Source organism: Protopterus annectens, chromosome 1.part1 (genome assembly GCF_019279795.1).
Source record: "Protopterus annectens isolate FY-2018-M chromosome 1.part1, PAN1.0, whole genome shotgun sequence".
NCBI lineage: Eukaryota > Metazoa > Chordata > Ceratodontiformes > Protopteridae > Protopterus > Protopterus annectens.
The window spans coordinates 1,005,082,934-1,005,096,462 of record NC_056726.1 but is presented as its reverse complement, the minus strand read 5'-3'; the positions used below and the strand labels follow the sequence as shown (position 1 = coordinate 1,005,096,462).

The 13,529-nt window shown below is 41.3% G+C and overlaps 1 long non-coding RNA gene across 1 annotated transcript in view; it reads left to right on the top strand.

Moving 5' to 3' along the window:
• LOC122813508 overlaps window positions 1-12,359 on the top strand; it is a 56,704-nt gene extending 44,345 nt beyond the window's left edge. Inside the window, exon 3 of the long non-coding RNA XR_006366699.1 lies at window positions 10,243-12,359. This is a non-coding gene — a long non-coding RNA (uncharacterized LOC122813508). The remainder of the gene's footprint in view (window positions 1-10,242) is intronic.
• The last annotated feature ends 1,170 nt before the right edge of the window (window positions 12,360-13,529 follow it).

Below are 13,529 nucleotides of genomic sequence, written 5' to 3'. Positions count from 1 at the left end.
GATTAAATAGGAGGGGGCCCATGATGAAACCTTGTGGTACCCCAGTTGGGACAGATGTGAATGGAGAAGTGGAAGAGAGCCATTTAATAGATTGCTGCCTGCAGGATAAGTAACTGGAGAACCAGGCAAGGGAGGAAAAAGACAGATTGAGATCTGCAAGTTCAGATAGCAGGAGGGGATGGGAGATGGGAGACTGTATTAAAGGCTTTGGAAAGGTCAAGAAAGAGACATGATATGAGTTTATTATTGTCTATGGCTTTGGCAATGGTATGTGTAAAGGATAAGAGAGACGTAGTTGTGCTGTGGTTGGGACGGAAACCATGCTAAGTGGGAGTAAGGAGGTTATGCTGGAGGAGGAGTTGAGTAGTTGAATAGATACATTTTTTGAGAATCGTAGAGGGGAGATAGAATATCTATAGCTGGGTAGTTGGGTCTGTAGAGTTTCCACCTTTATGCAGGGGAATAGTGAAAAAGGATTTCCATAGGGTAGGGACAGTGGATTCCTGAATAAATCTATTGATTAGTATAGATACTGGATAGGCAACAAAGGATTGGGAGGGGTAAGCAGAGAGGTTGTTACATTTGGAAGGTATGAGTGTTTGAATGGTTTCAATAAAGTGTTTATTGAGAGGAGTAGCAGTTTCCAGAGGAGATGTATTTGGGTAGGGCAGGGAGTTGAGGGGCAGCCTGAACAGAGAATTTTGTTAATAGTATACCAGAACATGCAAGGGTTGGATTTGTTATTGAATTTGGCAGAGTTGTAAAAGCACTTTTTGTCATTCTAGATTTGTTTTTGTAAGATTTCTGTGATGTCTATAATTATGTAGCAGAGGTAATTCTTTTGTTCTGATTCAGGCTTTCCAAGCTCTATCTCTTTTTAGCATAAGGGACTTAGTTTCTTTTGAGAGCCAGGGAGCATAATTGGGTTTTATTCTAACCTTCCTAGAAGAAGCAAGGGTGTTCAGGGTATTCAGGAAAATGCTATTGAACCTAGTAACTGCGTCATTGAGAGGGATTTGTTTAAGGATGGACCAGTCAATGGTGGCTGGAATAGAGTTGAATTGGACTACATTAAAATTAGAGAGCTTTCAACAATCTCTATAAAGGTGAGATTTTGGGGGTTGGATGGAGTATCTTAAGGACCGAGGTGGGGAGGTCGTTAAGTTGGTCTGGTACGGTAGTGGGGTGAGTATCAAGTCAGTTATGGGGCCAGAAGATGAGTTTTTATAGAGGCGGGTGGGTGAAGATATCAGTTGATGGAAACCATGCAGGTTAATGCTGAGTTGGGGAGAGTCAGTTTTAAGTTTAAGTTGAAGGTGAGAATCTCTGTACCCTGTGCCTGTGAGGTAAAGGCCTTAACCATTCTACCAATCTCCCAACCCCATGTCATAGGGTATGTTGGTAAGGAGGTAGCAAAGAGTTGTACGAGGAATTGTCAGTTGGGGATTGATTTAAGTGCTGTCATTTCTGTCCATCAAGGACATGGAGGCCAGACCAGGGTATAAATCTGCAATTTTCTATACACTGATCAGTTTTTTTGAACAGGGTTAGGGATGAAATGTAGATGGAGTTTATTCTGTAGTGCAGGGGATCCTTTGAGACAAATCTGTCTCCATGTCCTGTATGTCAGACAAATATCAGATCCTTGAATTTAATGATGATCTTCGTGTTTCACTGTTGCAGTCATTACATTTGGGTAATCTGCTAGCAGGCTGCCCTCAGTCAGCCTGATTAACAAAGTTTTGGGTCCTGCATCGGTTGCTGTCCCTTCTTCCATGACATCAGGTTGTCAGGGGTATAAAATATGCAGCCGACGCCATTACATCTGTCTTTCATGCCGTGCGGTGCCCAAAGCAGAAGCAGTTCGCAAGTGCCGGTCGGCCGACTCCTGAAATTTTCGTTTTCGAGTTTCAGAACCGAAGTCTTCAACTAAAGCTAAGTACCCCGTTGGGGAAACTTTTTCTTGCTCCTTACTGATGTCAGTAAAAGTTAATAATTGCATTACTTGTGGAAAGCAAATACCTCATAAAGATTTTCATTCTTAATGTATTCCTTGCCTAGGCCCTGACCATGACGTACCTTGCTGTTGGTTTTGTGCTTTATTTAATCAGCGCACTGTCCATTGTCTGTATATTTTCGCCTCTAAATATTTTGGTTCTCGGTTTAATTATCCAGAAATGTCATTGCTTAGCCATCCGACTACCGGGATTCCGAAAAAACACAAAGATAAAGATAGAGACAGGCCACCGAGGTCCAAAACTGCTGGCAATGCTTCTCCTAAGCCAGTCGCCAGTTCATCGGTACTCAGTGAGGTGCTTTCACAGCCCCTGATACCCACTACTTCTGATTCGCAGGCCTCTACTGAGACCCATTTGGAGTCCGGTATGCCGCGAGATGCTTCAACTATGGAACCCGCGGATGTCTCCACCTTGGATGGGTCCGGAGCCGCTGTGCAGGCCCCGGCTTCTGAGGGTGTATTCAGGCCTACAGACTTGCATATTAAACTGACACTTCCTTCTTTACTTAGGCCTAAATCCAATCTATGCCTAAAAAAACAATGCCCAGGCCACATGCTCAGGCCTCTATGCCTAAAATACAAATGATAAAAATGACTGAAGATCTAATAACTCTAATCAGGGGTAGCCAACCCCCCCCCCCCCCCTTCTAAGAGGCCTAGGACTGAAGTTGATTATGAATCTTCTGATTAGGATTCTGTTTTTTCTGATTCTTCTGATGATCTGGATTTGCCCTTATCTACTTATGAAGATTCTGATGCAGAGGACTCCATTCCCTGTGCTTCCCCTCCTGAGGATTTTTCTTTTGGGGAAACCTTACATACTCTAAGGGAGCATTTCCACTGGGAAAGCCAGGATTTTTCTGATTCAAAAAAGAGGCTTAGGGATTTCCTTCTCCTACCACAGCATAGGCCTTTAGCTATTCCTCCTGTACTAGACATTGTTGATGGTGTTTTTTCGGAATCTAGTTCGGCTCCTGATTCCCTGCCTCCTGCTCCCAGAAAACCTGACAGATACTACAGGGTTCCTGAGTCCCAGAAGTTCCTTTTTAAAAATCCTATTGCAGATCCAGAGACTATTTCACAGGGGCCCAAGGGCATTAAGGTGTCTACTGCTAAAAATCCTACCCCTTCTGACAGAGACTCCAGGGCACAGGATAGATGGGGTAAGAAGGTTTACACTTCTGCAACCTTGGCCATTAGGGCTTTAAACTGCCAGTTTCATATGCTAAAGTATCAGCAACATGTTATTGGACTGCTTAAACAGAAAATTATGTTGATTCCTGACTGTGTGGAAAATAAAGAATTACAGGATTTAATGCATTCTGCTGAACAAGTTGGAAAACATGCTTTGCAATGTGGTTTTGATTCATTAGAGGCCTCTTGCAGGGCTGCTTTTACTGGGTCTGTGCTCAAAAGGCATGCTTGGCTCAAGGAGCAACCTTTGCCTGCTCATGTTAAAGCTAAATTGTTGGATGCTCCTTTAAATCAGGAACGCCTGTTTGGCAACAAGGCTGAGGAAGTTGTTAAAAAGATGGAATGTAAAGCTAAATCTATGCAAACTGTTAAAGATTTTTTACAAGTTCAGCCTCCTAGATTTAGTAGGCACTGGCCCTCTAAGAATTGATCCTTTCCAGCCCCTTCCAGGTCTTCTCAAGTCAAACTCAGACACAGCAAAAACCCCCAGGTTTCAGTCCCAGGGGACACACAGAACTAAGCAGTGGGGTCCTCCACTTCCAAATCTGGGAATAATAAGACTCCCCCTATGGTAAACTGTCTCAGTGACTTCCTTTTAAAATTTCCAAGCACTTATCAACTGACTGCCCCTTTAGGAGGAAAGATTGCTCTTCATGGAAAGAATTGGGAACGCATTACCCAGGACAAATGGGTTTTAAATACAGTGTCCCAGGGATACAGATTTCACTTCCACACGTTGCCAACACCAAGCGGGTGGCTGGACCTACCCCAAATCAGTCGGCAGAGGCCCAAAAACAAGTACTTTCTCTCTTAAGCATGGGGGCTATTCAGCTGGTACCAGAAGAGGAAAAGGGACAAGGTTTCTACTCAAGACTTTTCCTGGTACCCAGAAAAGACAATTCATGGCGTTCTATCCTGGACCTGTCTTCTCTAAACACCTATTTGGAGATTCCAAAATTCAAGATGTTGACTCCACCAATTACTTCCTATGCTAGGCAAAGATGCCTGGTTGGCAACACTAGATTTAAAAGAAGCATACCTGCACATCCCAATCAGGGAATCTTGTAGAAGATACCCACACTTCAAAGCAGGCTACACACACTATCAGTTCTCTGCACTGCCCTTTGGCTTATCTACTATGCCCAGGGTATTCACAAAGTGCCTAGCTCCAGTTATTGCATTTTGCAGGCAAATAAATATTCAAATGTACCCATACCTGGATGATTGTCTATTTCAGGCAGAAAGCCAGGACATACTTTTGAATCATCTGGCCTTTGTACAAAGGGTTCTAACTTGTTTGGGGTACACCATAAGCGAAAAGAAATCACAACTGGTACCCTGTCAACAAATTATATTCATGAGAGCAAGCTTGAATACAACTTCCCAGATGGCTTACCTCATGCCAGAGAAACAAATTAATTTGACAAACTACTTCAAACAAGTGGCCACAAAAAACATGCTATCTGCAAGACAAATACTGCAAGCATTGGAGTTCATGGCCTCCTGCATTCTTCTAATTCCATATGCAAGACTGTATATGAGGAAACTACAGTAGTATCTAAAAAGCCTATGGTGTCAACATTCTCAAGACCTGGAAACAATGATTCCTATCATACCTTGCCCCCGCCTAGAATTCCTTTGGTGGGCAGAGGCCTGCCACCAAAACAAGGGACTACCTTTCACACCACCCCCTGCTGCCCAAACCCTAACAGCAGATGCATCAGACTATGCATGGGGGGGCTCACCTAGCAGGGAAGTGCATTCAGGGCAAATGGAACCCAAGTCAAATGCACCTGCATATCAATCAAAAAGAAATGTTAGCTGTACAGAATGCTCTAACAGCCTTCAAGGACCACATTCTTCCAGGACAACTAATGGTAAAGACGGACAACACCACTATTATGTGGTACATAAACAAGCAGGGGGTACACATTCTTACCCCCTCTACAGACTAGCCATGGCATTGTGGAACACAGCATTGAGCTACCAAGTGCACCTACAAGCTCAATCCCTGCCAGGAAAATTAAATACACTGGCATACGGACTAAGCAGAAACTGCATGGACCCACACAAGTGGAAACTAGAACCAAGGATTTTCAACATGTTAACAAGTGAATGGGGGAGCCCGGATATGAACCTGTTTGCCTCTCCCCAGAACTACCAATTGGATATATTTTGAACAAGGACTCCCCACAAACAAGCCTGGAAAGTGGATGTTCTGTCCTTCAGCTGGAAAAACCTATCAGTCTATGCCTTCCCCCCTCTACCGCTGCTCTCCAAAATACTACTAAAAATCAAACAGGACAAACCAAGGATGATTTTGATTGCTCCAGACTGGCCGCGCCAACACTGGTACTCCCTCCTACACAGTGTGTCATGGTTATCTCCATGGCACCTGCCTCAGACTCCTTCCCTGCTGTCTCAGCAGGAAAACCAGATTCTGAACCTTCAGCTTCTAACACTGAACCTTGCAGCCTGGCTAATTACTTAATCTCTCCTTTACCATCCCTTAGCAAACCTGTGATGGATATCATTTTAGAAGCAAGGAGGCCTAGTACTAGAAAATATTATGCTGAAAAATGAAAAAGATTCTCTGCCTGGAACCAATCTCAAGGGATGAGCACAGCAGCGCCCAATTTACCTCAGATTTTACAATACTTAACTGAGATGCTTCACAAGGGTCTTTCTTTTTCCTCCATTAAAATCCACGCCTCAGCCATTTCAGCTCATTATAATACAGAACCGCCCCTCTTCTCTCATGCACTTCTCAATCAGTTCCTCGGAGGGGCCAAAAATTTGAGACTATCCAGGAGAGCTCCAACCCCAGCCTGGGACCTTAACTTTGTCTTGGAGAAGCTCACTCTACCTCCTTTCAAGCCAGCTGCTACTGCAGACTTAAAATTTATTTCTTAAAAAAACAGCTTTCCTTTTAGCAATCACTTCAGCTAGAAAGGTATCTCAATTACAGGCCCTTATGGCAGTGGAGCTTTCATCATCTTTCATGCGGACAGGGTGTCCCTCAGAACCAAGCCATCCTTCATGCCCAAGGTGGTATCCAGTGTGGCTCTTAATCAGTCCATTCATTTGCCAACCTTCTTTCCCAATCCACAGAATAAAGGGGAATGGATACTGCATTCCTTAGATGTGCACAGACAGCTTAGATTCTACTTGGACAGGACTAAACCTCAAAGAAAATCTGAACAACTGCTGGTGGCATTTGCTGCAGGGGCAGAGGGGAAGGCTATTTCAAAGCAAACCATTTCTAAATGGATAAGCCATTGCATTCACTTCTGCTATAAGCACTATGGAAAACCAATCCCCCAAGGGATCAGACCTCACTCCACCAGGGCTGCATCTACCTCTACAGCCTTTCTCAGAGGCGTACCTACCAGGGACTTCCTACAAGCTGCTATCTGGATTTCTGTACATACTTTCACCAAACATTATCATTTGCCAATTTTCTCTAAATCCAGAGCTGGCTTTGCCACTGCAGTCTTGCAGGGCCTTATAGCTGGCCCTAATGCTATCTAAATTCCTCCTCCCAGCTTTAGCTTTGGGAATCTACCCAAATGTAATAACTGCAACAGTGAAACATGAAGAACATAGTACAGTTGTGTACACTTACCATAAATGGAGATGTTCGAGTGTATTCACTGTTGCAGTCCTGGTTACCCTCCCTCCAGCCCCCTAACTTCTTTTGGCTATACCTCTACTTTCCTTTACTATGCTTAAAAGCCTTTTTGGTGTATTTGCTTTTTTTGTTGGAGGTATATCTTTGTGCTTTTATATTTAATTGCTTCCCATTAGGGGGCACCTGACATCTGGGGCAAGAAAAACTGATGTAATGGCATCAGCTGCATGTTTTATAACCCTGACGACCTGATGTCATGGAACTAGGGACAGCAACTGATGCAGGACCCAAGACTTTGTTAATCAGGCCGACTGAGAGCTACCTTCAAGCAGATAACCCTAAATGTAACAATGCAACAGTGAATACACTCGAACAGCTACATTTATGGTAAGTGTACACAACTGTACTTTTCTGGGGCTGTTTTGTGAATGTGCAAGTGCTGGATCTGAGGGTGCCTTATATGCTAAGCATAGATCGCCTCTCATTTAACCTGCAAGAGACTGAGTACAGAGAGGTCCTTAAGGTGATCTGTGTAAGACAAGGTATTTATACCATATTCTTCTAGTGAGAACTTTTGAGGGCATTCCAGTTGCAGGTGCCTGGTTAGGTATCTGTGAAAGGGTGCATTGCACTCAACAGTGGGTCTGATAAGGGAGTGGTGCTGTACCTTCCCTGGACCTGATTGCCATACCCTTGCTTATGACTTGGGTGACAGAATGACTTTCTTACTATCTTGGCTGTGTGTTGGTTAAAGGCCAGATTACTGTTTACAGATGCTCCCAGATCCATAACTGTCTAGGCATGTTTTATTGATTTCAGAAATTGTCCACCCAAGCTAATTATTCCAAGGGTACTATAATGCATTTCTTTGCATTTGGTTTTAATCCATGGCTTTGACAAGAATAGTTTTTGTGTTGCATCTCTTGTAAGATGTTGGTAGTGTGTGGTGAATCTTTTATGCAAACTTGATGAGCCAGAAGCGTTTGATATTGGCCTTGAGTTCCAAGAAGTAGATGTCAAACAGGAGCCCTTGGGTACTCTGCCGATGACTGGACGTCTAGAGGTGGTCTCGCCAATGCTGATGATGTGGGTCCTATCTCTGAGCCAGCCAGCATGCCAGTGAATTTTGTAGGGACTTGTGCCTAGTTCTGAGAGTTTAATAATAACTGAGTTGCTGTATTGTATCGGTTACCTTGGCCAGGTCAAGGTAGGTAACATGCAGAGATTTCCCCTCATCCATAGCTTTGGTGACCCTTCAAAGACATCTACAGGTTGAGTAGGCAAGACCTTCCTTTAACAAAACCTAACTGGGATGGTGCCAGTGTCCTTGAACATTTCCATGAAAATGTCTTCTATCACATTGCGTATGAGACTTTTCAAACTGATGGGTCTGTAGTTCCTAGCTTTGGTTGATAGTCCACTTTTATGAAGAGGGGCGACCATTGCTATCCTCCATTCACCTTGACCTATTTTGAGGCTGTAGGAGTGCCTCAAGTGGTCCTGCTAGGTCATGCTTTCTGCTAAATAAGCAGATCATATTTTAAGCTATACGTAGCACAGGGCACTATGTTAGTGATGGGAAAAATGTATATAGCAAAAGATTCCTGGTAAGTGTGAATGTTGTTCAGCACTCTCTGCCCTTATGGGATGTAAATGTTATATACAGCACAGTGTCCTTATAGTGGTGTAAACTGTGTGAAGCACAGTCCTCTTACAGAGGAGCAGATGGTGCCATGCATGGTAGGGATGTGAACAGTGTATACATTACAAGGTGCTATGGTGGGTGAGGTTATTTGCAGCATAGCATGCCCTGGTTGGGGTGTAAATTTTATATGCAGCACAAGGTGTTCTGGTTGGGGGTTAGCATAATGGTTAAGGTGTTTGCCTCAGACAACTACTTGGTTTGATTCTCGACATGGGAAATTGGCCAAGGTTAAAATGTCCCATAAGGGCAGCTAGCCTACTACTTGCCTATGAACTGTAAATGGTATACACAGCACAGGTGCCATAGTAGGGATGTAAACAGTATATACAGTACAGGGTGCCAGGGTAGGGATGTGAACAGTATATATAAAACTATTAGGTGTCATCATAGACAATAATCTAAAATTCGACCTACATGTTAACCAAACTATCAAAACCATCAATAAAAAATGGGGGTCACTTTACAGAATAAAAGCCTTCCTAACCCCTCCAGCTAAAATTGCCATAGCTTGCTCTCACCTTCTTTCAACCCTTCTCTATGCATCCCCTCTACTCTCGAATTTAAACAAGACTGCCCTTAACAAACTCTCAATTTGCTACAACCACATTGCCAGGTTTGCCACTGGGCTGCCTTTTAGGACACATCATTGCATCAATCTAAATCAGCTTGGGTGGCTTGAACTACCCAGCCTAATCCAGTATAACCAACAGATTATGGCCTATAAAATCCTCTATAATCCGGACAATATTCCTGCACTTAAAAATATTATCACCCCCTATAACAATCCTAGACCGTTTTGATCCTCTAACAAACTACTAATTCAGACTAGAAAAATTAATAACACAGCCGGTGACTCTCTTTGCAAACTCTGTAAGTAGATCCTGGATCTCTCTTCCAGCTGATATTACCTTACTTTCCACCTTAGGTAAATTTAAAACTAGACTCAAACAACATTTGTCACTTAACTGGCTATGTCAATGTATCAAGCCTGGCTAACTCTGTGTAGAATGTGTAAAAATCTGTTTTAACCAGTTTACTGTGTAATTTAATTTAATCCTGATTTGCACTCAGGATTAACTCTAACCTGTGGAACTTGTTTAACTTGCTTACTCATGTAATCTCTGTAAATAGTCTGTTTGTAATATGTAATGCTGGTATTATGTAATGCTGTATCTGCTTACCCTTGGAGCTCTTCTCCCCGGGCCACCGCTGAAAATGGACATGCATCCAGTCGGACTATCTCGGTCAACAAATGTAAAATAAATAAAAAATAAAAATATGCTCAAAGGGGTGTAAATGGTACATACAGCTCAGGCTGCCCTTGTAGAGCTGTAAACACTATATGCATCGCAGGCTATCCTGGTAGGGGTGTAAAGTGTCATAAACTGCGTTTTATAGGGGCATAAACTGTACACAACACAGGCTGCCTTGATAAGGATTTAAGCGGTGTATGCTGTGCAGGTTGCCAGTATGGGGTTGTGAACAATATATATGGCACAGGCTGCCATGTATATTGGGGGGGGGTGGATCTGAACAGTGTGTATGGCACAGGCTGCCCTGATAGTAACACCATCGACATTAAGGAGTAAGTGTAAGAGTTTGCACTTTGTACAGGCCATAAGGTCACAGTCAGATTCAGTAATCCATTTTCCTCATTTGGATGCAATAATTGTGTGCATTTTTTTTTCCTTATAGAGATGAAGAAATGGGAACTCGAAGCAGTGATGGACATTCCCCTCAATTCAGCAAATGAAGTCCTTTATTGAAACAAGAAACAGCAGGATGTGGGTGATACTGTGTAGGATAGTCACTCACCAGCCCTAAATGAATTTGTGCACAAGACATAGAACAAGCAATTGTACAATTATAAAGCCTGCATCAGCCTAAAAACTCTGTTGGACTATAAATAAAGGATGAGCAGATTTTCAACTGGTCATCTGACACTATAGGTAATGTGTAGTTTGCCAAACTTGTAAACACCTTTTCACGTTGCTAGGTGAAGTTGTGACCTCGAGCTTCACCTGTAAAAAAGAAAAGCTCTTTTGCTGCATTGATGCTTTCAGCTTCTGCATTCTTTTAACTGAGCAGCTGTGAAGTGACCATGTACAGTTTAAGGTGCTTCATCAGACCTGACTAAGTTACACAAATGAGATGAGTCTACAACTGAACTCCTACAAGCACTGTAACACTGAAAGCACCTCATCGCATGGATGTGTGGAGGTCCGCTCCTGGAAGGAAACACTGCCTTTGTCCCATAATGCTTTGTGTGACACTGAAAGCATTTCTGCCTGGTGTAGCTTTTTGGGAGGACAGATCCTGGCAGGGGAACACTACCTTTCTTCCATAATGTTTTGTTGATACTTTAAGGAACATGTTTTCTTTAAGTGATTTCATTTTGTCAGTACTTAAGTGAATAGATAGATTTTGTTGAAGATGTGCCTTAATAATGGTCTCAAGTGTTGGGCATCTTGGAGTAGAGGGGATAAAAAAGGTTCTTAACTTTACATTTTCTGAAGTCTGTGAAACCACAATGGTAGCATACTTAGATGTAGAGGTGCAGGGGGACACAGGCAAAATGTTTTTGAATTTGCTTGCAGTGTTTATATGCCATTGCACCAGTTATGTGTATAGTTTATGATATTTTATTTTGATTCTCGGGTCAGACTTTATTATAGAGCTGTTGTACTCTGGTTTTCAGCCATGCTGTCTTAACATGCTTAAGTCTGTAAGAGTTCACATACCCAGGCTGTCATTAAAATGGTGTGTGTGCTCTGTCATTTCAGAATGTGACTAAAGTCTGTGCTTTTATCCAGTGTAATGCTCTGTGCCACACTTATACTCTGTGAGGCACTACAGACCACCGTGGTTATTTATTTTTTACCACTATTGTTTTTTGGGGGGGTATTAATCTATGTATGTCTTATGTTAATCCATCATACTGTGCAGTGTTCTGTTATACCTTTCTGTAACTTATTCTGGATTGTATATGCAGCATTACCAGTCAGAAGTCATTGTTTACAGTGTGTGTATAGGTATATGTCATCACAACTTCTATATGCCGTGTTCGGCACTGCATGTTTATGCAGAGTATTTTGTTGTACGTCAGAACATTTAGTGCATCAGCATTATTTATTTATTTATATATATATACACACACACTGTTGCTTTTCAGTGTGACTCATTTGAACTGCTTGTGCATTATGCATTGACTGTTTTTCAGTCCATCGCTAATGAATGGTAATATTTTATTATGAATCGTAAAGCAACGTGCAGTAGCTGAGCTGAAATCCCAGTAGTCTTTGCAGACTGTATTGACAGATTTATTGCAGGGCTAGATCAGTTATTGAGTTGGTATTTTCTGTGATTCCTCTCATTAATAAGATTGCAGATAGAACACCTCTGTGTGATTTAGATGCTTCCTTTACATAGGGGGATAACCATGTATGCAGCTGTATAACTGTTCCACTTTGGAGAAGAAGGAAGTTACCGGGTAAGATTTAGTATTATAAGGGACCATGCAGTGAGCATAAAATCATGCTACCATATAAAGATGTAAAATTGTTTTAAAATATATGCAGTCATTGGCTGTTCCAAACTATGCATTTTATCCTTGTCATTGTGAACTACATCTTGCCTAAAAAACATTTGCAAATGATCAATTTCATTATGTGAATGACAAATGAAATGCAACTTACTGACACAGGGGAAGATTGAATGTATCTATTGTATTGTAATAAAGTTTTAATTTGCACTGTTTCCTTCCAGTATTTGTATACGGTTGCATAACTTTTATAATCAAAATATGTATTCCGTAGTCTGTATTGCACTTTACAACTTTTTAGCTTTTTTTGGAATAAAATACTTTTTTACTGTAGTGTTTTTCTTATTTCAGAACTTATTCATTTGGTGTATTTTATCAGATATATAATTATTTTCACATTAAAGTCACTGTTAACGGTTCACAACAGTAGTTTCTCTTGAATTTATCTTAACCACATTTTCTTGCAGTGCCAACAGAACTACTTTTTTCAGAAAGGTGTACGGGGAATATTTGTATCTGCTTATCCTTTTCAGTTTTATTTATTGGCATTTGTTTGCCAGTAAAGTCCAACTGGGTCAAAAGTACCAATTTTCAGTGGAGGCCTTGGGAGAACAGCTGTATAGAACACATTTATATTTTACAGAAACTTACAAATTACATAGAACAGCATTTACATTTATAGTTATTGGTAATGCAATACCAATATTTACATATGACAATATTTATATTTGTATATTGGTATTTTAATATCAAAGATAAAAACTCAATAAGCTCCATGATCATAACCAGTATTTGTTACATTTGCATCTTGGTTTCTGATTTTCTCCCAGAGAGTTTTATCTGACCTTTTCCCTAGTTTAACTGCTTCTTAATTTTTTGTGGTACATAGGTTCCTCTGTCTGATTTGATTTCAGGTGTGCTTTCTATCTGACTTTGGTGTTTATTTTTATTGTTCATCTTTACCGTTGTAGTAGTTTTTATGGTTGTGTATTGGAGGTTTGATTTTTCACTTGGACTCTGACTAGTTTTTTGGGACTACTTTTTTACTGTTAATTTTTATTTATGGTGTCCACCGGGTGGAAAGTTGTTCATCTGGGTATTTCCTTTGATTTATTTTTAGGATTCTGTTTTTTTTTTTTTCTGAAGATGGTAACTGCTTGTATAGTTGGTTGGAGAGTCAGTAATTTCCATTTTTTAGCACATGGTTATATATATATATATATTTCACTTTTTTTCTGGTTTCAAGTGTGTGCTTTGGCTCAGCATTCATAGTATGGCTTGGTCCCCTTTCATGCTGTTTAGTCCAGTGACCTACTATGTTGGACATGTTAATTAGCTATGCAAGTTTGTCCTAGTCAGATTCATTTTTCCAGCAAGGTTTTTGAGATAACTAGACCTGTAGGGTGGTACACGAGGCTCATTCTAATTAGTTTTGAGTATT